A 25,372-nucleotide genomic window follows, 5' to 3' on the forward strand; every position below is an offset into this window, starting at 1 on the left:
ATAGCTGGCTTTAGAGGATTTGATAAGGGATCTCAGCTTTTTGTTGAGACTGATAAGGGAGGTTTTCCAGTCTTGTGACTATTTTTTTCTGCAACAGTTTCTTCCTTCTGTTGTACAATTTATTGATGGCTGGGGACCACCAAATTGGCTTCCTTTTTTTTTTTTGGAAGGGGAGCATCATAGTTCTATTTGGTATGGCAAGGTCCAAGTATTTGTGTACATCCATCCATACATTGGTGTATGATTTGGCAGTCATGCAGCTATTTTCCATTTGCATGGGTGCCGAGAAGTTAGCCACCTCTGATTTTAGGAGCCCAAAGTCAGCTTTCAAAAGTAAGAGCACTGTCCACATAAGTTCCCAAATCACGAACAACCAAGTCAACTCTTAGGGGCATATTGTCAGTGTGGTAGTTCCCTGAGTAGATGACATCCCAAAGGAAACACTAACGCATTTTTTTGGCATTTCATTTCAGACCATTTTCTTGACACCAGTTATTTATTTGATACAAACCTTCCTCCAGGATGGCCAATTCATTTGGGGATTCAGTGACTGCTCCTAGATTGCAGTTATCTGCAAACTTAATTAGCCAAAGCCCTTTGGCATTGTCTTTTACTTCAGAAAAGTAGAAGGCAAACAGGAGAAGTCCCAGCACAGAACCCAGGGGAACTCCACTGGTGACTAGCCTCTTTATGGAGGTAACTTCCTCTGATTTGATTATTTACATCCTATCTGTGAGTCAGTTGGCACTCCAGTGGATGACATAGAAATTTATTGATATTTTCTTAGCTTCTTTACTATGCCTAAGTGAGGAATTGTGTCAAAAGTGTTGTCCAGGTTGGGGTACACAGTGTGTACCATTTTGCCTTCATCCACTGCTTTGCTGATCTCTTCAAAAAAATCAACCAGGTTGAAAGCCTGACCTGGTCTTGATGAATTCAAACTGAGCTGGGTCTAGTGCTTGGAGGTTCCCTATATCCTAACTGATTCATTCAATGCTAAGTTTTTCAATGGCTTTGCATATGAAGATGGCCAGACTTATGGGTGTGTAATTTCCTGGTTCTTTGGAAGGTCGTCCATTATGCAGAAGAATAACTGCAGCTGTTCTCCTTTCACTTCATACGAAACCTACATGGAGACTGAGAATGAACAGTGTTGTTAAGGGTGTGGCTAAATCATACTTCATGCTATTTAAGATGCATTCAGGGATACTGTTGGAACCCATTGATACAATAGTTTTACCTTTTGATAGCACTTTTAGGACTTGGTCTTGTGTGATAGCTGGAGGTGAGTCAGTTTCATGTATATCATGACAGACGAGACGGAGGGGGGAAAGAGGTAACATTAGAGCTAAACGTCATCATCCAATAGGTTAGCTACATCTTCAACCTCAGTGTAGATAACAATGTTCACAATCAACTCGGTGCATTGCTGCTTTGTGCCTTTCAGATTACAAACTTAACTAAAAAATGCCTTGTTATTGTCTTTGGTTTGGGTAGCTATTTTATCCTCAGACTTGGCTTTGGTGATTTTATTAAGCTCCTGAGTTGTTTATTTCAGTGGCAAGGGCTGTAACATTCTGGTAATTACTCTTATTTTTTGGTTAAATTCTTTTCCTTTTATTGTAAAGTTTATTGATATTATGGTTCCACCATGTAGGTTTGTTTCTGGTGTTTGCAGTTCACTTGCTCCTTTGGGATACAGCTGCATCTATGCATCTGTTTCCGCAGTTGTGTACATTTCTGCATATTCAGTGGAGTTAATTGGGTTTGATTACAGTGATGTGCCATAGTACCAGCCTGTGACCCAGACTAAGGTGATGCAATTTGTTCACTTATTTTTTGCTCGGTACTATGTCAGACATCTTGCTGAGATACAAGACCCACACCTACAGTGCCCGTCTGAATTACTATACCGATTACTCAATCCAAGGGCTGTATTAGTTATACTGCTATTTTGGTTAACTACTCTAGCTATCCAATACAAGAACCAAATTAGAATTCACTTCTAACACTTCAGAAAATAAAATGAAATGCTGGCTACAGTGTAATGCTCCAATTTATCATAACCTTAGTACCACATATGAAAATAGCCTTCTAAGATGTTAAATCCACATTAACAGTGAATTTTTATTATACGGCAAAAGGTATTTGGAAAAAAAATAAATCATCAATAAGAATAGTGATATGAGAAGCAAAGTTTCTCTGCAGCAACTAATAGCAAAGGATTCACTTGGTTCACCATCCATCCACAATGCCATTTTTTCCCATTTTTGCACAAGGGTTCGGGGTGTCACCTCAACAGTGACAATCATCTATAGCCAGGGTGTACACCACCGGGTGGCTAGCCCTGCCACAGATTCACTTGGTTTCCCAATCTTATCAATAAAACTTCCTTGTCATTTTGTTTTTCAGTACCATGTGGAATAATGCCTCATCCAAAATGTCTCCAAGAGCACCACAGTTTCCTTGATGCTTTTATAAATGCACAGCTCCTTATTAGGCAAGTAATCTGGGGTAACATGCAGAGTCTAGCCATACAACCCAGGCAGTTCAGTAGGAGGATTTGCCACCCTACTTGATGACACACATAGTGCATAACCCAGCTGCAAATCTACAGGTATCCATCCAACAGTCTAGACAGAACTGGAAGGGGATTTTTTTAGATGGCTTAACAACCCCCCCCCCCAGTCTTATTTATGTTGTGATAAATGTTGAAGTCTTTGAATCAAGTGTTTTTTTTTAGTATTACTTGCCTTTCTGAGACTGAGGAAGACTAACTGGACAGATCTTACAAACCTTAAGAAGGTGAGGCAGAAATTTCCACACAAAAAAGTGAGAACATTTTTAGTCTTCCTGATGTGCTGGGTAAGGGGCAGGGGTAGGGAAAGTTTTTTTAATAATGTAATATGCAGGCTTAGGGGCAGGTGTAGGGAAAGATGCTTTTAATAATGTAATATAATGTGCAGGGGAAAGGGTTCTTAGTAATTTAATACGCAGGGTTAGGGGCAGGGGTAGGGAAAAGATTCTTAGTAATGTAATGTATAGTGTTAGGTGCAGGGGTAGTGGTAGGGTAAGCACATATGAGTAAGGTGGTACAGTGGGCTTAGGATTAGGGGCAGGTGTAAGGGTTAGTACACGAGTAAGGCAGGGTGGGGGCAAGACCCCACCCCACCTTACTCATGTGATAAACTTACTTGTGCCCATAACTCTTATCCCTACACATTATATTACTAAAATACCTTTCACTAACAGTATCAGTACCAAGATGACACTGGGTCTTAGTTTTGCAACTGGAGTTTTTTTATATACATATATATATATATATATATATATATGTATATATATATATATATACATATATATATATATATATTTTTTTTTTGTTCAACCATTTAAACTCTGTCATGTAAGGTTGAAAAATCAAGAGAGAGAATCATATATAAATGGTAGCAGCTGTTCTGACCAAATCATACTTCACTGAATCACAACTGACTGATTAAATTTGACTGAAATCACATTTGACCGTAAACTGATTTTACTGAATCATGATTACATGAAAATAGTTGCAGTGATTCTCTAAGTGTTTTTTTTTTTTTTTGCTTTTCTCAAATGCTGTGCATGAGCAGAGTTAGTACATTTAAGTAGGGGAGGGGCAAATCCCCCACACACACACACACACATGGGAGGTACACGGGGCTTTCTACCAGTGGGAAAAAAAAAGATTTGTTTCCTCTAATGAAAGTTTCTATGAAATATGTTTCTGCAACATCAGTGATTCACTATGTGCATTTTTCTCTCTTTCTCCAAACTTGCGTGACTGTCAAATATATTTAAGTATAAGGTGTCTGCAGAGGGGCTTCTACCCCTGAAAGTAAATAATGAAATAAAGTATGTTTGATGCAATAAAGTTTTTCAGTCAAATGTGACTCTGTGAAATGTGTTTTCAGTTAAATATGTTCAGCCATTTGTGATTCGGTGAAGTAAGATTTAGTAAAAACAACCACAAGCATATATAATGTGTGTGTGTGGTTACAGTAGATGTTACCTGATGACAAATTCACCGAATGAGGGATCAGTCAGTATAAATGATCAAAAGTCAATTTCACCAACAGACAATTTGCCTGAAAGTCCATTTTATTGAATGTTGTAGAGCTAGATGTAGTTTTGCAATACAGAAGCAGATATTTAAATGTGTATAAAAAATCTTTAGCTGATGCTTACCACGGCCTGTACATAATGAAAACATACTTTTATGAAATCTTACAGTAACAGCAAATGTCCTCCTTTTCACTGTTGCAGTATTCCTTTCAAAAGGGCTATCGCAATGAGGATATCTGTACGTCCGACCGGCATACCAAAATTTTAGGAACCTGCCAAGCGCCATATGTCTTGCGTCCAAGATTTGAGGTACATAAATGACATAAGAGCACCATATACTCAAAACTGAACTGCCCTAGGAGAACCAAAGCAACCCAAGAAGAAAACAACAGAATATGGACATCGAGAAAGGGCAGAAAGAAGGGCTCCTCCACTAGAGGGCAACAAAATATTGAGCAGGGAGAAGGAGGGAGGGATGGAATACTACAACAGTGAAAAGGAGGGCATCACTTGTTAAAGTAAGATCTTACACAACTGTAGTATGTCCTTCCTCATAACCACTGCAGTATTCCTTACAAAAGGGACAGTATGAAAACTACTGAAGAAGGCGTGAGGAAGAGTAAGCGACACAAGAAGCATCCCAAAACCCATGGAGGTTGGACCACCAAAACCTGCCCTAGCACTAGAAATCATATCTAACTTGTAGTGCTTAGTAAAGGTATGCATAGGAAGATCAAGTAACAGCTTCCAAAATAGGACGAGCATTAAGACCCTTAAAAAAGGCTCCTGAAGAAAGTACATCCATAGCAGTGAGCAAAAAAACAGAAGAGGGAAGCTGCTTATCATGAAAAGAATAACAAAAGCAAATGGCTTGTTTAGAGTCAGTTAACCCAATTTCTTGGCAAGAAAAGAAACAAAAACTGCTCAATTTTCTTAATATCCTTAATCTTATCCACATATCTGAGCTGTCTATACACATCCAAGAAATTGTAATCAGTGTCAGTTCTAGTATGCTATTGGATTGTATTTTTTTTCTTTTGTTATTATAACTTGTATTGCATTTTATCTTGTATTTTGTATACATTTGGAGCTTTTCTTCTCAGGCCTCCACTGGAAAAGGGCATTTTCCCAGTCGGAGTAACACAGTTAAATGTCAAACAAATAAACAAAAACAAAACTTTAGGCATAAAAGGGGAATTGGTCTGAAGAGACGCTCTATCCTTGTGCTCAGACATTCTCTTGCCAAAATTCAGTACCACCTAGACAGTCTTCCAGGTACACAACTGCACAGTGCTGGTTCAAAAGGTGAGTGGATCAGCTTTTCAAGAACACAATTAATGTCCCAATGTGGTGGAACTGGCTTTCTTGGAGTCCTACTATGAAGGACATCTTTCAAAAAATGTTAATACTCAAATGTAGAGGAAAGTGGTAGATCCATATTCAGACAAGCAGAAATGACTGACAGATGAGTTTTAACAGAGGACTATGCAGGCCAGAAGTGAGCAGCTCACACAAGTTATAAAGAAAGTAAAGTTGTGTAACAGTAGATGTCCTACTTCTCATTGATGCAGTATTCTTTACTTTTGGAATGTCCTACCAGCTTACCAAAGCAGTTACATGTTCTGAGCATCGTATGTCAGAGGTACATCATATGTGCAAGGCTTAAGGTACATATCTGACTTATGTGCGCCTAATCCTCAGAATTGAAGAGCCCCAGAAGAACCAGAGCAACCCCAGAGGAAAGTAATAACATGCACATATAGGAAGGAAAAAAAGAAGAAAAAGAAAATAAAGACTCCTTGGCCTGAAAGAAAAATAACACAAATAATAGGGGTTAAGAGGGAGGGACAGAATACTGCAATAGTGAGAAGCAGGACATCTACTGTTATGGTAAGATCATACACAACTGTACAGTCTTTCCTTACTACTGCTGCAGTATTCCTTACTCCTGGAAGAGCACAAAAGCTACTGTAAGGTATGGGAAGAGGAAGCCACAGAAGAGCCCTTCAAACATCCATGGAGGACAACTCTGGCAAAACCCAGCCTGGCCCTAGAAATGAAATCCAACTTGTAATGTTTGATAAAAGTGTGAACAGAAGACCAAGTAGCAGCTTCCAAGATGGAGCTACTATCCAGACCCTTGAAAAAAGCACCAGAATACACCACAGCTCTGGCAGAATTAGCATGAACAGAAGAGGAAAGCTGCTTGCCATGAAAAGTATAGCAAACAGAAATGACCTCAGAAATCCAGGAGATGGTTTGCTTAGATACTGCCAAACCCAATTTCCTGGCATGAAAGGAAACAAAAAGCTGCTCAGATTTCTGGATATGTTTTGTCTTGTCCAAGAAATACCTGAACTGTCTATGTAAATCCAAGGTGAGAAGAACTCTCACTAGGATTCTGTGCAGATGGGAAAAAAGGAAGATGGATGGACTGATTCAATGACAAACCATTAATCACCTTTGGCATAAAAAAATGCTTGCAATTAGTATTCTGTTGGTGTGGTTTGTTTGCATTTATATACATGAATGATTACTGAACCATCACTTAAAACATAAGCAAAGATGTTTTTTTTTTTTTTTTAACAAGAAACACAAAATGGCAGGAATTGAATAATGTATGTAATGTTGCCTAGGTTGTATGATACATAGCTATATATGTGAAGTATAATATTTGTAAATAAGAAGTTAATACAGTTTGATTACGTTGCCTATGCCATAAGTGATAATTTAATAAAGGTGTTAAAAAAATGCCATACGTGATAATTTAATAAAGGTGTTAAAAAGAGTTGGTATGAGGAGACACCATATCCCTGTGAAAAACCACAAAAGGTGGAACAGCCATAAGTGCTTGAAGTTCAGAGACCCTCTTGGCACAAGTAACCGCCACCAACAATACAGTCTTCCAAGTACCATGCTGCAAGGAGGAAGAAACTGCAGGCTCGGGAGGGGACTGGGTACATTTTTAAAGAAAAAAATTCAAGTCCCAAGAAGGAGAAGAAACAGGCTTTGTTGGAGTCCAAATATGAAGGATGTCTTTTAAAAATTACTTGACTTCAAAACTAGAAGCCAAAGATGGATTCAGTGGCAGGCAAGCAGAAATGGCTGGCAAATGAACTTTAACAGATGAACAGGCCAAGCCAGAACTGAACAACTCACACAAATAAAAGAACTCCTATGGAAAAAGGGTCCATGTCATGCTTGAGGTACATGCAAGAAAACCTCTTCCACTTAAGTCTCATGTGAGTTTCTAGTAGTAGGTTTTCTGACCTGCAAAACCTAGAGCACGGCATCAGAAAATTACTGCCTAAAAGAAATCAAAAACCTATTACCTAAAGTGGCAGCTGAATGGTGGATAACAGAGACTAAATGAGAGATCCCTTGCCTTGTGCAAGAAGATTCATTCTGTGAGGTAATTTGTGATGATTGTCCCTAGCCAGCAGAAACAGAAAGGGGAATAAGTGTGTTTTATTTCTAAATAACTTATCAAAATCTCATGAAGGTTGTTATCACTAGATGAATTGTTATATGTTCATTTATGCCTTCTTGTTATGTATAATCTTTTAATTGTCTTGCTATTCATATAATTAATAAAAATTTTTTGAGAAAAAAAAAGAAAGGGGAATAAGTGTTGTCTGGGCCAAAAGGGAGTCACCATCATGATCTTGGGTGTGTCCTACGTGATCTTGTGCAGGACTTCTAGGAAGGGTGGGGGGGAGGGTAGGCATACAAAACATCCCCATCCAAGAAAAAGACATGGCATCCACTTTCCAAGACAGAGGACTTGGCACTCAAATTGAGCTGGGGAAGTGGTATGTTCAGAGTGGAGGCAAAAAGATCTACCCGAGGAGTACCTCACTGATGTACAATGACCAGAAACACATCCCTGTGAAGCATCCATTTATGAGGATTTGTCCTGGAGCTTTTCAAAAAGCCTGCCACCAAAGATTGTGTTCTGAAGGAATGTGGACTGTCTAAAGAACCAGTTAATGGTGGATTGCAAAATCCCAAGCCTGAACAGCCAGCCTGCAAAAAAAGGGAAGATTTTGCACCCCCTTGCTTGTTGGTGTACCACATGGCTGTGGTATTGTTGGTAAAAATGTTTAGAGGACCTGGAACTCAAAAGGAGTGAAAAGCATGGAGAGATAGAAGAAGAGCCTGTATCTCCTTGATGTTGATATGGTCTGCCAGTTGTTTATGGGCACCAAAGAACCTGGACTTTGAGGTTGTTGGGGAAGGTTCACAAACTGTGATCAGAAATATTCATATACAGCTCCTGAGTAGGAGAAATGAATCTGAAAAAGGCAGAACAGGACTCAGAGAAATCAGGTGAATCCACAAGCAGAGTATGAGCTTGAGACAAGGTAAGAGAGGAACCAGATAGTCCAAAGGGTGGCAGTGCTGGAGCCATACAGTCTTTAGATACCACTGAAATTTCCTTAAGTGGAGTTTGGCAAAGGAAACAATGAGAATGGTGGACACCATGCACCCCGGTGCTCGCAGAAATTCCCTTGTAGAAAAAGTAATCAGAAACTAGCCAAATCAAGTAAAGATTCCTGAAACATGTGCAAATTGCAAGATAAACGTTTTAACTACCTGCATTCTCCTAAAAGCCACTAGTCCATTTTAACGTTCCATTTACAAGCCTGCTCAGGAAGCCATTCAAAGAACTCCGACCTATGAACTCCCCAGAACACGTCTGCTTGCAAAAACGGGAAGAACATGAATATTAAGGTCAAAGTTCCACATACGGCTAACGGCTACTGATGGCTTCCAAATCTTTTTACAAAGCCGTTTTCCAGCAATTAGGACTGGATCTTAATTAATTTTTCGACTGCCGAAGCTAGGAACCAGCGTGACTACAACAATAAACAAGTTGAGAAGAGGACTACAGAGAAGGGCAGGTAAATATCTGAAAATCAATAAACAATCTTTGGAGGGGAAAAAGCATTCAAACTGTAATCTACTATGGGTTGGACTCTAACCTTGGGCTTATTAGAGCCCTTCATATCTCTAAAACTTCTGAAGAAATCAGAGTTCTGTCTTGAACAATGGAATATGTTCTATGATGCTCATGTTATGTGGATGTAACGTAATATACGTGTCTTAACCAACTGAATATGTGTGGGATTTGTTTAGTTGTAAAAACAAAAGGCTGGTTTCATAACATAAAATGCCATGTTTGAGAAGTAACTTATGTATGTAAGGTAGTGTTGTATTGCAAGGCTATAATTTTAGTAATGCTAACACTGCATTATTGTTAGTGGCAAAGTTAGACCTGCTATATCTTACAGTCAAAATCTTAGGTAACTCTGTAATTTCAAGTTTACTGTCCTATATCTTCATCTCTCAATGAAAAAAAAAAAGTGTTTCCAAACAATGTGTATGGTGACAACCAGATGTATTAAGTCATGATTTAAATCTTATTTCTGTATCCAACGACAAAGTGAAATTTCAACAATTTATATGATAGCCTTTTTGTAAAATGTTCTTAATTATATAAGAAAAATTATGAAAGATGGTTATAATATTTAGTAAAATGTTAAATTAATATAAAGCAGGTAGTGTCTGGTACACCCAGAACAGCAAACCTATGGAGGAAAAAGACACCTGCACTTCACTTATTTTGATATATCCTTTTTGTAGTACAGTCATGTTACTAACGCCTGTAAAAGAGAATGTCTAACCTTCATATGGAAATGGTGTATAATATGTTTCTACAATTCTTGTTTTTTCCAATTCATAAGGTTAGGAAGGATATTCTGAAATCATGTAGTCTGTATAAAGTATACTATGTGTATAAAGCATGGGGTGGGGGGGAAACAGTAAAAAAAGGTAAGGTCTTATACAATTTTGGGTCAAATAATATAATCAGTCTACCTCTTACGACCCTTTGCTTTCTTGCTATTCTTAAAAACATGAGCAATACACACATACACGGTTAAACTAAAAATGCAGGTATTTCAAATGCTTCTTTCTAATGCATAAAATACAATAACCTAATACAAGGAAATCTAAAATGAATATAGAATAGCATTCTAATTTGCATTAAATGGGACAAATTTACCCTAAGTACTTAGGGTTCTAATCAAACTAAAATATATATATGGTTAGTAACACTTCCAAGAGGACATACTATATGGGGGCAAGTTGGAAGGTTGTATATATGTTGCTGTCAGTCGGATGGGACTTGGAATGACAAAAGTGTCTAGTAATAGAGTTATCTTTTGTTTATACTATATATTTGAATACTTTCCTCTTTAAGCTAGGAGCTATATGTGGTTAGGCACAGTGGGGTTGTTCTGAAAGAGTGTAGTCACCTAAATAACATGGAACCTTGCCAAATTCTCCAAGGAAAAATGATCCCCACATTGCGGTCCTTATTATTCAAACAATACAACAGTAATAGGCTTGATGTGGTTTTTAAACTATGATTAGTGTAGACTCGTGGAATGTACAGGGAATACAAAATAAAAAGAGGAACTTAGTTATGCATCTGATTTATAATACCAAAGCAGAGATAACCTTCATACAAGAGACCCATATGACAAGAGAACAATGGGATAACAATAAAAATAGAAAGTGGATACAATAAAAAATAGAAGCAGGGGATAGCACAGCTTCTGGAGGAGTGGCTATAATAGTTAAAAAAATCCTTCAATGGTACTATACTACAAACTAGGCTTGACCCTAATGATAGATGGTGCTACTTTACTTCTGACCATCCTCAGTACACAAAACCAATGTTATTCCTAAATGTTTATGGGCCATGCATGAACCACAAAAACAACTCCAACACCTCCAAAAATAAATTGTACCACACAGCTCCAAAATTCAGCAACGAAAGTAACAGCCAAACTTGCAGAAAGATTTTGAGTTTTATTACAATTCTGGTACCTCGGCCTTTGCCTTCAATGGAATAACTTAAAATTTGAAATACAATTCTTTATATACCACTTACAAAAATTAGATAATTATGTAATTAATCAATCAATAAAGTATTTATCCTAATAAATAACATATAAATAAATGAATAAATAATTCATACACACATGCATGAACCAACAAGCCTTCATAGAAGAGATTTATGACTTACTGGCAAAATCTCCAAATCATTTGCCCATTCTGGGAGACTTATATATGTTAATTAACTCTGAAAAAGATAGAATTAATAAATATAACAACCAACCAACATAACACTCCTTCACTTCTAGCAGAACTAATAGAAAACTTTAACCTAACTGATCCCTTCAAAATTTATAGATCAGACGCTTCCAGTCAGTAAATTTACATATTATTCATCATATCATAAATTATGGTCCAGAACAGATATATTCCTAGTCTCTGAACTTGTACTAAATAATGTAGTTACAACTGAGCCCAGAACTATCTCAGATCACTCAAAAAAAAGAGGTTATGTCTTAACATAATGTTCCATCTGTGTTGTAGATCTTTATTCATTCATTGCTGTTAGGACTTCAGTTTCGCCCTCGGAACTGACACGGCTGTTACCAAGCTTGCACCAGCCAAAAACTCTCAGCTAAGACCTACCCACAATGCCCTTCTCATAGTCTCTTCAGATCAAGTTTGCCCGTCATTATAGTATAGAAGTAATAAAAGAGACAGTAGGAAGCTCTGTCTGAGCAAATACCTTGGCTAATAAGGAAATCTTGAAGTCCACCAGGAGTCCAGGCAGGGGGAAGGAGGGCGGGAAGTAATGAATGAATAAAGATCTACAACACAGATGGAATGTTATGGTAAGACATAACGTCTTTATCTTTTGTTGTAAATCTTTATTCATTCCTTACTTAAGACAGAGTCCCCAGCTATTGAATCCTTGGTGGCCCTAAGGAAGGACATTCCTGAGTACCATAGAACCAAAAGATGCTCGTCCCCTGGAGGCCAAATCCAATTTGTAATGAGTGATAAGGTATGAGGTCTAGCCCAAGTGGCTGTTGCGCAGATATCATCCATAGAGGTTTTGGAATGAAAGGCCACTGAAGTAGCCATCGATCTAGTAGAGTGAGCCTTTATTCTGGAAGGTAAAGACACTTTGTTCTGATGGTAGATAAAAGTAATGGTGTTTCTGAGCCAAGAAGATAATGTAATTTTGGAGACAGGCCTACCCAACTGGGTCCTGCAAAGGCCACAAACAACTGATCCGTTTTTCTGATAGATTTAGTTTTCTCCAAGCAGAAGCGAAGTTGCCTATGAACATCAAGGGTAGGCAAAAGGTATTCCCTTCTATTTGAATGATGAGGGAAGAAAACCAGTAGGTCAACAGATTGATTAATGGAAAACTCAGAAATGATCTTGGGGAAAAAAGGAGGGGTCAGTACGTAGGGACACTCTTTCCCTATGAAAAATCAAGTAAGGTCATTTGACACTCAAGGCCTGCAACTCAGATACTCTTCTTGCTAAGGTAAGGGCTACTAGAAGTAGAGTTTTCCAAGATAAAAATTTCATATCTCATTATTTAGAAGGTTCAAAAGGAGGACTTGTTAACGACTAAAGCACCAATGTCAAGTCCCAAGGCTCTATAGGAGGCTTGACAGGAGGTTTAACATGTAATACTCCTTTCATGAAGGTTTTGCTCAGTCGGTGTGACATAACGGAAGAATTGTCAAATCCATTGTGAAAACTTGCAATAGCTGCTAAATGCACAGTAAGTGTCGATGCTGAAACTCCTGCATGTAATAGGGTAGTTAGGTATTGAAGGGTCTACTGAATAGACATGAAAAAGGGGTCTGACGTTATGTTCTTTGGCCCATCTAGCAAAACAAGTTGAACACCTCCGCCGGCTTTACCATAAAGGGTATATTCCCGTAGTAAATGAATGTTACAGCTTGCCAGAATCACCAGAAGTAGATAAGGTAGCAAAAATATCAGCCACTCGTAGATAAAAAATCAGTAAATTTAATAAACAGCAAAAGACGCATACAACGAACTGGGATTGAGCGCGCTTTCATCTATAGTTACCAGACTTCATCAGAATCCATTGTAATTAGTTTTTACATGCCTTAAATACTTTTGATAATTAAGTATTTAATCAATTAAATATTCAATCAATCAATTTATCCAATTTTGTTTCAGATAAAAACAATCTTTTGACGAACTTGTAAACACATTATTGCAGAAGATGATATGTATGTGTACCCACACACAATATACACATACCCAAGTACAAACAACAAAATAACTAAAAACTCATATACAAAAAATGATCCACTGACACAAATGGGATATACATCATATAATATATGGTCCTAATAATGTATTAATAAAGTGCTTCAATAATAAATGTGTATATATATACAGAAATAAATATGTTAAAAATACCACCCTATGTAAATTTGAAGAATATACCAAACTATATACATTTAAATAAATCCCCTACAAACCAGTAAAAATAGCATAGTATTATATGATGTATATTCCATTTGTGTCAGTGGATCATTTTTTGTATATGAGTTTTTAGTTATTTTGTTGTTTGTACTTGGGTATATGTATATTGTGTGTGGGTACACATACATATCATCTTCTGCAATAATGTGTTTACAAGTTCATTAAAAGATTGTTTTTATCTGAAACAAAATTGGATAAATTGATTGATTGAATATTTAATTGATTAAATACTTAATTATCAAAAGTATTTAAGGCATGTAAAATCTAATTACAATGGATTCTGATGAAGTCTGGTAACTATAGATGAAAGCGCGCTCAATCCCAGTTCGTTGTATGTGTCTTTTGCTGTTTATTAAATTTACTGATTTTTTATCTACGAGTGGCTGATATTTTTGCTACCTTATGTACTTCTGGTGATTCTGGCAAGCTGTAACATTTATTTACTACGGGAATATACCCTTTATGGTAAAGCCGACGGAGGTGTTCAACTTGTTTTGCTTTTCTGACGTAGAGGAGTTGTGGTTGTGGTTCTTTGGCCCATCTAGACAACCTAGCCCACTTAGTAGAATACATTTTCCTGGTGGAAGGTTTGTGTGAAGCCAGAAGAATCTCACGAACAGGAGATGAAATATCAGGTAGCCTGGCAATCATCGGAAGTGGAGAAACCAAGCTGTGAGCTTGAGGCTGTGGAGATTGGGGTGAAACAGTCCATGAGGATGAGACAGCAGACCTTGCAACTGATACAGGATCCACAGGCTGCGATTCAGATCAGGCCACAAGAAAGGGAACCAGACTTGACGGGGCCAATAAGGGGCAATGAGGATCACACTGGTTCTCATCCTTTAAGCTTTCTGGAGGAATTTTGGGATAAGAGGAAATGAAGGAAAGGCATACAACAGACCCGGGGGCCAATCGTGCATCAGAGCATCCCTCGGTGACTCCCCCCCCCCAAGGGGGGATCAGGGCAAAACGGCTTCTGCATTTGTTGTTTAGGGGAGATGCAAACAGGTCGTAGCAAGGCCTGCCCCAACAGCGGAAGATCTGATAAGCTATTACAGGACTGAGGGACAACTTGTGAGGCACCAGAATGTTCCTGCTCAGATTGTCTGCAATAAGACTGGAACTCCCAGGAAAGTGCATTGCTATGAGAAAACAGTTGGAAGTCATCACCCAGTGCCAAATTCTCATGGCCTCCTGACACAGGGGGTAAGACCTGGTTCCACCTTGTTTGCTGATGTACTAGATGAGTGACATGTTGTCCGACTGAACTGCAATGGTCCCGGAAGGAAGGGATATGTGGAATACTTGCAATGCTAAGAGAACTGCCCTCAATTCCAGGACATTTATGTGCAAATTGGCCTCCATGGGAGACCAAGTGCCTTGGACTGTCTTTCCCTGGAAATGCCCCTCCCACCCTAACAGGGAAGTGTCCATGGTCACCGTGGCCCTGAGCTGTGGAAGGCTGAATGGTTGACACCAAAGATTTGATTCTGGGTCCATCCACCAAAGCATTTCGTTCTTGCAAAGGTTTGTAAGGCATATCATGTGGTCGAGATGGTGGATTAAGATCGACCATTGTGATGAAAGCAGCCTCTGTACTAGTCTCATGTGCAACCTCCCCAGTGGAACTAAGGTAATCGTTGTTGCCATAGATCCAAATAGCTGTAGTACAAGGCGTGCTGGTACAAATGTCTGTGGAAGGAGGGCTTGAATCTGGCTTCTTATTTTTGAGAGCCTGAGAGGAGGAAGAGAAGCTTGATAGGACGTTGTGTCGAAGATCGCTCCAATGCATTCCGGTGCTTTTGTTGGAGACATTTGTGATTTGTCCATGTTAATTTTGATATCTAAGCAAAGAACAAGGCCTTGAGTGTAAGAAAGACTGAGAATGAGAAAATCCCTGGTCATGGCGGTAAGGAGCCAATCGTCGGATTGGCTCCCAGCCAGAAGCGGAGAAATCTCCGGGAGCGTTTGTCCATCTTTGTGTTAATACGCGTCCTGGAGGTCCATAGAACACATCCAGTCATCCTTCCTCAGAAAGAGGAGGATGGACTGTACCATGATCATCCGGAATTTTTGAGGTTTTATGAATTTGTTTAGTAAGCTGAGATCCAGGATTGGTCTCCTGTCCCCTGTCTTTTTTGGCACTAAAAAGAACCTTGAGTAAAACCCGGATCCTCTCTGGTCTGGTGGGACTGGTTGGATGACTCTTTTTCTTAGCAGCTTTTTGATTTCTAAGGCTGCAGCCTCCCTCTAACTGGGTGGAACATCGGGGATTCATTTTACGGGTCAGGGAGTAAGATCGAATGGGATCTGATAGCTCTGGATATTATTCTCTGCACCCATGCATCCGTTGTTATGAGTTGCCAAGCCTGTAGGTGTAGGGAAAATTGACCCCTGACTGCTTCCAGAGGAAAGCAATCGGGCCGCTGTTCAGGAGCGCTGGAAGGGTTGGCCGGAGAAGGAATGTCTAGCGCCCTGGTTGCGCGGACCCCCTCTGTCCCAGAAAAGGGAGTCTTCCGGATGAGTTACCCCCTCTGCCCTGGGGGGACTGCTCATCACGAGTGTCACAATAAGATCCTTGGGACTTCTTGAACCACAATTTTCCTCCCCTCTGGTTCCTGGAGTAGGATCTCTGGGGGATGGAATAACATATGACCACAGCAGACAAGGTCTTTCCGTCCTTCTCACTAAGCGATAGTGTCTCTCTTACTTTGGGACCAAAAAGGGAAGATTCGTCAACAGGCACATTGACAAAGGAAGAGTTAAAGAGGTCCGTGAAATCACACAAATGCATCCAAGCACGCAGTCTCATGACGATGCCTGATGCGGCTGCTCAAGCTGCCCCCTCAGTGGTGTGAGAGATCAAGTGCATCGAGGAGTTCAAGATGGATTTCAGGGTAGCTAGCTGAGAGGCAACAGTATCATGCACCTCTTCAGGCAGTACCCCAGCCAAAGAGGCGGGCATTTCAGAGATTAGGTCTCTTTGGAAGAGAGTAAAGTGTGCCAGATAATTCAGAGATCGGAAAGCAAAGGTCACTAAAGTGTTTGCCCACTTCCCCAGTCTGCCCATAGCCAGAGACTCCCTGATCGGGGATGAACAGTGGAACTATCTTTTGCCATTTCCCTCTTGGTTGCCACCACCATGACAATGGAATCAACTACCAGCTGCTTGGACCAATTGGGCTGGTCTTCAGGGGTGGATAACATTTTATATGGCCTCTGGGGGACAGGTTCTATGTTGTCCGGGGCCTTCCAGGCACATTGCACAATAAGTTTATCAAGCTCATCCACAGGTGAGGTCACCCAGGAAGTAGACGGCTGAGCATGGAAGGCCTAACAAGAACACAGATCCCTCCAAAAAAGGGTTGAAGGGCTTCCAGTCACTATCTGCTTGAGAACCACAAGAATGTCTCCAAATGAGATGTCTTCCAAGGAAGACCGTGGGATTCTTCTTCTGCCTCATCACAATCTGTGTCTTTGGTGATGGATTCCTCAGGTGAATCAAGATGCTTCCTCTTGCACAGTTTCTTCCAGGGTGGCTCCCCAGTGTGATCTTCTGAGGAGAGCTCCGGAGAAAGGGTTCCCCTTCAAAGGAAAGTCTTGCGGCTGCCGGGCTTGGGATCCCAGAGTAGGGGGTTGGGACAGCTGCATGCTAGAGGGGGGGTTCTGGTGTTGATGCCAATGGTGCCAACTGTGAGCCTGTTGAGGCAAGGACCCTCTCCATCACCTGGAAAGCAGGCCTGCCAGAGGAGGGATGGGAGCCCAGAAAGTACAGTTTTGTACCTACCATAAATGTAGATGTTCGAGTGTATTCACTGCTGCAGTCATTACACTTGGGTTATCCTGCCGTCAGGAGGTCCCCGCAGTCGGCCAGAGTTCCAAAGTCTTGGTCCGGCGTCGGTTGCTGTCGCTTCTTCCCCGACGTCAGTGCGCCAGGGGTATATAAGATGCAGCCGACGCCATTTTCTTCAGTTTTTCTTGCCCCAGATGTCAGGTGCCCCCAAATAGGTAGGCAATACATACTGCTAATAAAAAATACATAAAAAATTAAAACAATACCTTCAGTTACAAGCAAATACACCACATAGGTTGTATAGGGTAGAAAGGTATAGATAAGTCCCAGCTAAGAAAGTGGGGATGGAGGGAGGGTAACCTGGACTGCAGCAGTGAATACACTTGAACATCTACATTTATGGTAGGTACAAAAGTGTACTATGTTCATCGTGTTTCACTGCTGCAGTCATTACACTTGGGTTGAATCCCAAAGCTGAGGTTGGGTGGCTGGGTCTATAAAGGATTTGGTGTGGCTATGAGGCCCTGCAGCACTGCAGTGGCAAAGCCATCTCTGGATTTGGAGTAAAGAGGCAAGTGGTAATGCTTGGTAAAGGTATGCACTGAACTCCAAGTTGCAGCTTCCAAAATATCCTTGGTAGGTACTCCACTAAGGTAGGCAGTTGAAGAGGCTGTTGCCCTGGTGGAATGTGGCCTAATGTTGCTAGGTACAGTTTTTCCATGCTGTATGTAGCAGAAACGGATACAGTGTCCTATACACTTTGAAATGGTCTGCTTTGAAATAGCCTTTCCCTGTGATCCTGCAGCATATGTAACAAACAATTGCTCAGTTTTCCTGAAAGCTTTTGTTTTGTCCAAGTAGAAGCGTAACTGCCTGTGTATGTCCAATGAGTGCAGAAGTCTCTCCCCCTTATTCTGGGGATTTGGATAAAATGTTGGCAAGTGATTAGTTTGGTTGAGAGCCACACTGGATACCACCTTTGGCATAAATGTGGGGTTTGTTCTTAAAGAAACCCTGTCCTGATGAAAAATGATGAAAGGTTCCACTGCCATTAGTGCCTGTAACTCTGAGACTCTTCGTGCTGAGGTTATTGCTAGAAGCAGAGCAGTTTTCCATGACACATATTTTAGTTCTGCTATACTGGCTGGCTCAAAAGGAGGTAAAGTTAGTTTTTCCAAGACAAAGTTGAGATCCCAAGTTGGTGTTGGTGCTCTCCAGGGCGGTCTTATGTCTTTAGCCCCTCTGAGGTACTGTTTTAATAATGGATGGGAGAAAATAGGAGGATCCGTGTTGTAATGAGCTGAGATGGCAGAGGCGTGGATCTTAATGGATGAGAAGGATAGACCTTTGTCCAGCATCTCAGTTAAGTATTGTAATATCTGAGGAATATTTGGAAAAAGGGGGTCAAAGCTTTGAGCCTGGTTCCAGGCACAGAATCTCTTCCACTATTCTGAATAGGATTTCCTGGTGCTGGGCATCCTGGCCTCCAAAATAACATCCATAACAGCTTTACAGAGAGGTGTTGGATGCTTGGCTAAGTAATCTGCCATGCAGCCAGGTTTAAGGTTTTGAGCTGGCTGTGCAGGATCCGATTGTTTTGTTGAGTCAGACGTTGAGGAATTTGAGGGAAAATCCATGCTGGGCCTTGAGCCAAGTTCTTTAAGCTTGGGTACCAGTGCTGGCGTGGCCAGTCTGGGGCAATCAGGATCATTTTTGGCCTTTTTTGTCTGGCTTTTAGGAGTACCTTTGAAAGGAGAGGCAGTGGTGGGAAGGCATAAACTTGTAGTGTTTTCCAGCTGAACGAGAGAGCATCCACTTTCCATGCTTGTGAGTGGTAAGTCCTTGTGCAGAATTTCTGTAGTTGGCAGTTCAGTGGGGAGGCAAAAAGATCTATGTCTGGGCATCCCCACTTTTGTGTTATCATGCTGAATACTTGTGGATTTAATTTCCACTCGTGAGTATCCATGATGTTTCTGCTTAAATCGTCTGCCAGAGTATTTTTCTTTCCTGGCAGGAATTGTGCTTGCAGATGAACTTGATAGGTCAGTGCTGTGTTCCACAAAGTCATGGCTTGTCTGCAGAGGGGATAGGAATGGGTGCCCCCTTGCTTATGTACCACATAACTGTGGTGTTGTCCGTCTTTAGTAGTAGTTGTCCTGGATGCAGAAGGTCCTTGAAAGCTGTTAGGGCATTTTGTACAGCTAGCATCTCTTTTTGATTGATGTGAAGATGCATTTGGTCTGTGGCCCACTTGCCCTGAATACATTTTCCTGCCATGTGTGCTCCCCAGGCGTAATCCAAAGCATCTGTTAGTGTTTGCTTGGCTGTAGGTAAAGTGAAAGGCTGTCCCTTGTTGTGGTGACATGCCAGTGCCCACCATCGAAACTCCTGTTGTAGGCAGGGAATAAGTGGTATTACTGTTTCCAAACTGTGACAGTGTTGAGTCCACACACTTTTTAGGTACCATTGTAATTTCCTCATATGCAGTCTGGCATATGGTATTAGTAGTATGCAGGACGCCATGAACCCCAAGGCCTGCAGAATTTTTCTTGCAGGGAGTTGGGTTTTTGTTGCCATCAATTGAAAGTACTGAGTCAGTTATCTTTGTTTGTCTGGCGTGAGATAAGCCATCTGGGCCTTTGTATTTAAGCTGGCACCCAGGAATATTATCTCTTGTGAGGGCACTAGTTTTGACTTCTTTTTGTTTACTGTGTACCCTAGGCAAATTAGCAATCTTTTTACAAACGCCAGATGCTTTAGAAGAATGTCCTTGCTCTCTGCTTAAATAAGGCAGTCGTCCAAGTAAGGATATATTTGAATTCCTTTTTGTCTGCAAAATGCAATTACTGGTGCCAGGCATTTTGTGAAGACCCTGGTAGCAGTAGATAAGCCAAAGGGCAGTGCAGACAATTGGTAATGCATTGTGCCAGCTATGAATCTGAGGTATCTTCTGTAATTTTGTCTGACTGGGACATGCAGGTATGCCTCTTTGAGGTCCAAGGTAACCAGCCAAGCCTTCTTGCCCAGCATGGGAAGAAGTTGCTGTAGTGTCAACATTTTGAATTTCAGAACATTCAGGTAAGTATTTAGAGTAGATAGGTCCAGTATGGGTCTCCAGGCTTTGTCCTTTCTGGGGACCAAGAAAAGTCTTGAGTAAAATCGTTGTCCTTGTTCCTGTTTTGGCACTTTTTGAATAGCTCGCATGTCCATGAGGGCTGTAATTTGTTTTTGTGCCTCTGCCCATTGATTTTGTGGCAGGTCTGGCATTCCTTTAGGCCTTGGTAGAGTGTGAAAGTGGAACCTGTAACCTTGAGACACAATATTCAGTACCCATTTGTCTTGGGTGATTATATGCCAATTTTGTGAAAAAAGTGCTAGTTTCCCCCCTAAGGGGGCGGCCAAAAGGCAAGTGCTTGGTATTTGAAGGGGGAAGTCATTGGGACTGTTTCCTATAAGGTTGTGACTTGTCTTCTCCTCCTTTGGGGGTTGAAGCACCCAACTGTCGTGGTCTGTAAGAGGCTTGGGGCTGAGATCTGCCTCTTGGGTGTCTGCATCTGCCTCTTTGTGGCCTGTCTGACACTGGAAAGGACCAATTTTTAGAAGGCCAATTTCTGCTAAATCGAGGTGGCTGTACCTGTAAGAAATCCTTCACTGTTTGCATAGATTTTGCCTTATCCTCCATTTTCTTTAATATCTCTTCTGCCTTAACACCAAATAAGATATGCTGTAAAGGAGCATCCAATAATTTTGCCTTAACATGATTAGGTAAACCTTGTTCTTTTAACCAAGCATGACTTCGAATCACAGATCCTATAACTGCAGCTCTACAAGAAGCCTCTAATGAATCAAAACCACACTGCAGAATATGTTTTACCACTTGTTCAGCTGCATGCAATAAGTCCTGCATTTCCTTATAATCAGGACCTTCTGCGCTTGTAAGCATTTTCTGTTTTAACAGAGACAGTAAATATTGTTGGTATTTAAGCATGTGGAAATGGCAATTTAAAGCCCTTACTGCTAAAGTTGCAGAAGTGTAAACTTTCTTCCCGCATCTGTCTAATGCTCTAGAATCCCCTGTCAGAGGGAACTGGATTTTTAGCAGTGGAAGCCTTTACCCCTTTGGGACCCTGGGAAATAGTTTATGGGTCAGCAGCAGGGTTTTTATAAAGAAATTTGTGAGAGTCAGGGACTCTGTAGTACCTATCTGGCTTGAATGGTGCTGGGGGCAAAGAATCAGGAGTCAAACTGGATTCGGAGAACACAATATCCAACACAGGCAGAATAGCAAGGGGCCTGTGCTGAGGCAATAAAAGAAAATCTCTGAGCCTTTTCTTGGATTCTGAATAATCCTGGTTCTCCCAGTGGAAATGCTCCCTCATGGTATGTAAAGTTTCCCCAAAAGAGTAATCCTCAGGAGGAGAGGCTGAAAGGATTGATTCTTCAGCATCAGAGTCCTCATAGGGGGGTAAAGAGTATCCCTGGTCTGAAGAGGAATCAGAAGAAATAGAAACCTGATCAGAGGAGTCATAGTCTGTATCCTGCCTAGGCCTTTTATCAGGAAGGGGATGGGAACCCCTGATCACAGTAATTAGGTCTTCGGCCATTTTGAGCATCTGCTTTTTAGGCATGGAGGCCTGCCCAGTTGAATGCTGTACTTGTTTCTTTGCCTTTAATGGAGTTTTAGACTTAGTTGTAGTTTTGATGGTAATCTGTGAAGGTCTGAAAACACCCTTAGAAGCCGATGCCTGCTCAGCGGCTCTGGACCCATCTGAGGGATTAATTTCCGTAGGCCCAATACCTTGAGTTTCCAGAGGCCTAGAAATCTCCACGTGGGAGTCGGAGGCGGCCTGTGGCTCTAAGGTAGCGGGTGTCAGGGGCTGCGAAAGCGCCTCACTGAGAACCGGCGACTGGCCTAGAAGAGGCTTCATCGTCGGTTTTGGACCTCGGATGCCTGTCCTTATCTTTGTCTTTGCGTTATTTGAGCATTCCGGTCGTCGACTGTTCTGACGGCATGGTATAATTGAACCTCCGGCCAAAATAATGGCGAGCAAAATCAAACCGACGTTTAATAGTGCGCTTGTTAAATCTAGCACAAAACCGACAACTAGTGATGTCGTGGTCTGGGCCTAGGCATGGAATACAGTAAGAATGAAAATCCTTATGAGGTATTTGCTTCCCACAAGAAATGCAATTATTAACTTTTACTGACATCGGTCTGAGGCAAGAAAAAGTTTCCCCAACGGGGTACTTAGCTTTATTGAAGACTTCGGTTTTGAAATTCGAATTCGAAAATCTCTGGAGTCGGCTGACCGGCACCTGCAAACTGCTTTTGCTTCGGGCACCGCATGGCAAGAAAGACTGAAGAAAATGGCGTCGGCTGCATCTTATATACCCCTGGCGCACTGACGTCAGGGAAGAAGCGACAGCAACTGATGCCGGACCAAGACTTTGGAACTCTGGCCGACTGCAGGACCACCTGACGGCAGGATACCCCAAGTGTAATGACTGCAGCAGTGAAACACGATGAACATCCAGGGTCACACCCCGCCCTGCGGAGCCCGCCTAAAGGTGAGGAGCTCCGAGATAACCGGTAGCTGCTGGGAGAGACATGGCCATAGTCAGCAACACCAAAAAAATAGGCGCCTAACTGGGAGCCATGGTGCTGACAGCCCAATCACTGCTCCGAGAGTGCACCAGTTCCAGAGGAGCCGTTACACCAAGAGTAATCGGTGCCGACAGGGAAGCCTCTTCTGTTGGAGTCGAGACAGAATGCACCGGGATGGCCATCGGTACCAAAGTCTTCAGGACCTGGGAAGAGGCCAGAGGAGGCTATACAGGTGAATGTGCCATGAAAGCTTCCATTCCAAGAGGGAAGGAAGACCTAGTAGGGGTGGGTAATCCTCTAGCTGCCAAAAGCTGGTCCATAACCCTCACTACACCTTGTTCTGAAAAACTCCTGGTGAATCTGAAGGAAGCTGCCGAAGGAGATTCAGGTCTCTCAAGAAATGGACAAAACTGATTTACCAAAAAGAGGTCATAAGAGTTAGAATATCTGGTTCTGGGAAGGTGTTTGGCCTGCGGAACAGACTATGTCAGTGGAGCCGTATAAGACATCAGCCCTATGGCCGGGGATGGTGCCGATGCAGGTACAGTAGTCGGAGCCTGCGTCAAAACCAAGGCTGGCACCAAAAGGGATGCTGCCGAAGCAGGTACAGTGGTTGGAGTCAGAATCAAGGGCGGCACTGAGGGAGAAGACATGGAGTCTGGTGCCAAAGTCATCTGCGCCGAAGGTGTGGGAGAAGCCCGGTGTCGACTCGTTTCTGAGGAAGACGGAGATGTCAGAACAGAGTGACTCCGTTCCTTCTTTACGTTTCTTCATAACCTTATGCTTAGGAAGTGGTGAACCTCCATCCCAAAAAGAGCCTCTGAGAAGGGTGTTTTCATCATACCCTTCAGAATCAGCTTATTCTTACTCTCAGCCAATGTAAGGTTGCTGAAGCTAGGACAAATATTACAAGATATATTGATGCGGTCAACGCCCAAACAATAAACACACTGGGTGTGACCATCTGAGTTGGGCATTTTATGCCCACGCATATCACACTGTTTAAATCCAAGTTTTACTTTATCAGACATCATGCAAAACTACACTATAGTCCTAAATAAGAAGTTATGTACCTACATAACGTTCCATGTTAGTTGTCTTCTTCTCGCCTTCTTTCTTGCTGGATGGGTTCGGAGCCGATCCTCGGCTCCGACTCGGCCAATACTAAAGCTCGAGAGCTAATTCCACCGGCTCGAGGCTCCCCTATATCCCACAATGCTAGACGGTAACTACTCAGATCTCCTTTGATAGCTAAACCAAGCAGTTCTGGTCTCCATAGTATGGAGAAAAAAGAACCCACCTCTATATAAACCTGAATGTAAGCTACACAAACATAAACGGGGGAATAGAGGTGGTAGAACATGTGGGAAGGAATCTCCAAAGGAAGATCCCAAAATTTCCTATCGGTCTGTCCAGGCTAGGGGGAAGGAGGGTGGGACGCAAGAAAGAAGGCGAGAAGAAGACAACTAACATGGAACGTTATGGTAGGTACATAACTTCTTAATGTTAAGTTGTCAATCTCGCCTTCATTCTTGCTGGATGGGACCGCGTCCCTAGCACCTTATTCCGGGTGGCCTATCGGAACAGACTCTTGAGAACAGTGGAACCAAAGCTGGCATGGTTTCTGGAGGCCATATCCAATTTGTAATGTAAAATGAAGGTATGAGGAGAAGCCCAAGTGGCTGCTGCACAAATGGAATCTATAGGCAGCCTGTCCTGAAAAGCTTCAGATGTAGCTAATGCCCTAGTTGAATGAGCTCTAGGTCTTGAAGGCAGTTTTTGATGTCTGATTTCATAGATGAAGGTAATTATAGAGGTAAGCCATCTTGAAAGGGACACCTTAGTAACTGGAAGGCCCAATTTCCCTTCCGCATAAGACAGGAAAAGTTGATCAGATTTCCTGAACTGTTTAGTCCTGTCTAAATAACATCTAAGTTGGCGGTGAACATCTAGAAAATGTAACTTTTGTTCTGACCTGTTGGAATAGTCAGGGAAAAATACTGGGAGATCAATCGTTTGGTTCAGATTTGTCTCAGAGGAAACTATAGGCAGGAAGGACGGATTAGTCCGGAGGGACACCCTATCTTTGTGGAAAACTAAGTAAGGAGGACGACTGCACAGAGCATGAAGTTCAGATACCCTTCTAGCTGAAGTTATGGCTACTAGAAAAAGTGTTTTCCATGAGAGCAGCTGAAGAGGGCATGAAGCCGCTGGTTCGAAGGGGGGGAGAATCAAGGATGCCAGAACCAAATTCAAGTCCCATTGAGGTGGGGGATCTTTGATTGGGGGCTTGAGCAGAAAAACACCTCTTAAAAAGGTTTTGCAGAGCTTATGGGACATGATACTGGAGTCTGAGACTCTTACATGAAAATTAGATATAGCAGCTAGTTGTACTCTAATGGTAGATGAAGAAGAGCCTAAATGGAAGAGCTCTGCCAGAAAATCTAGGATAGACTGGATAGGTGCAGTGA

Source organism: Protopterus annectens, chromosome 1.part2 (assembly GCF_019279795.1).
Source record: "Protopterus annectens isolate FY-2018-M chromosome 1.part2, PAN1.0, whole genome shotgun sequence".
NCBI lineage: Eukaryota > Metazoa > Chordata > Ceratodontiformes > Protopteridae > Protopterus > Protopterus annectens.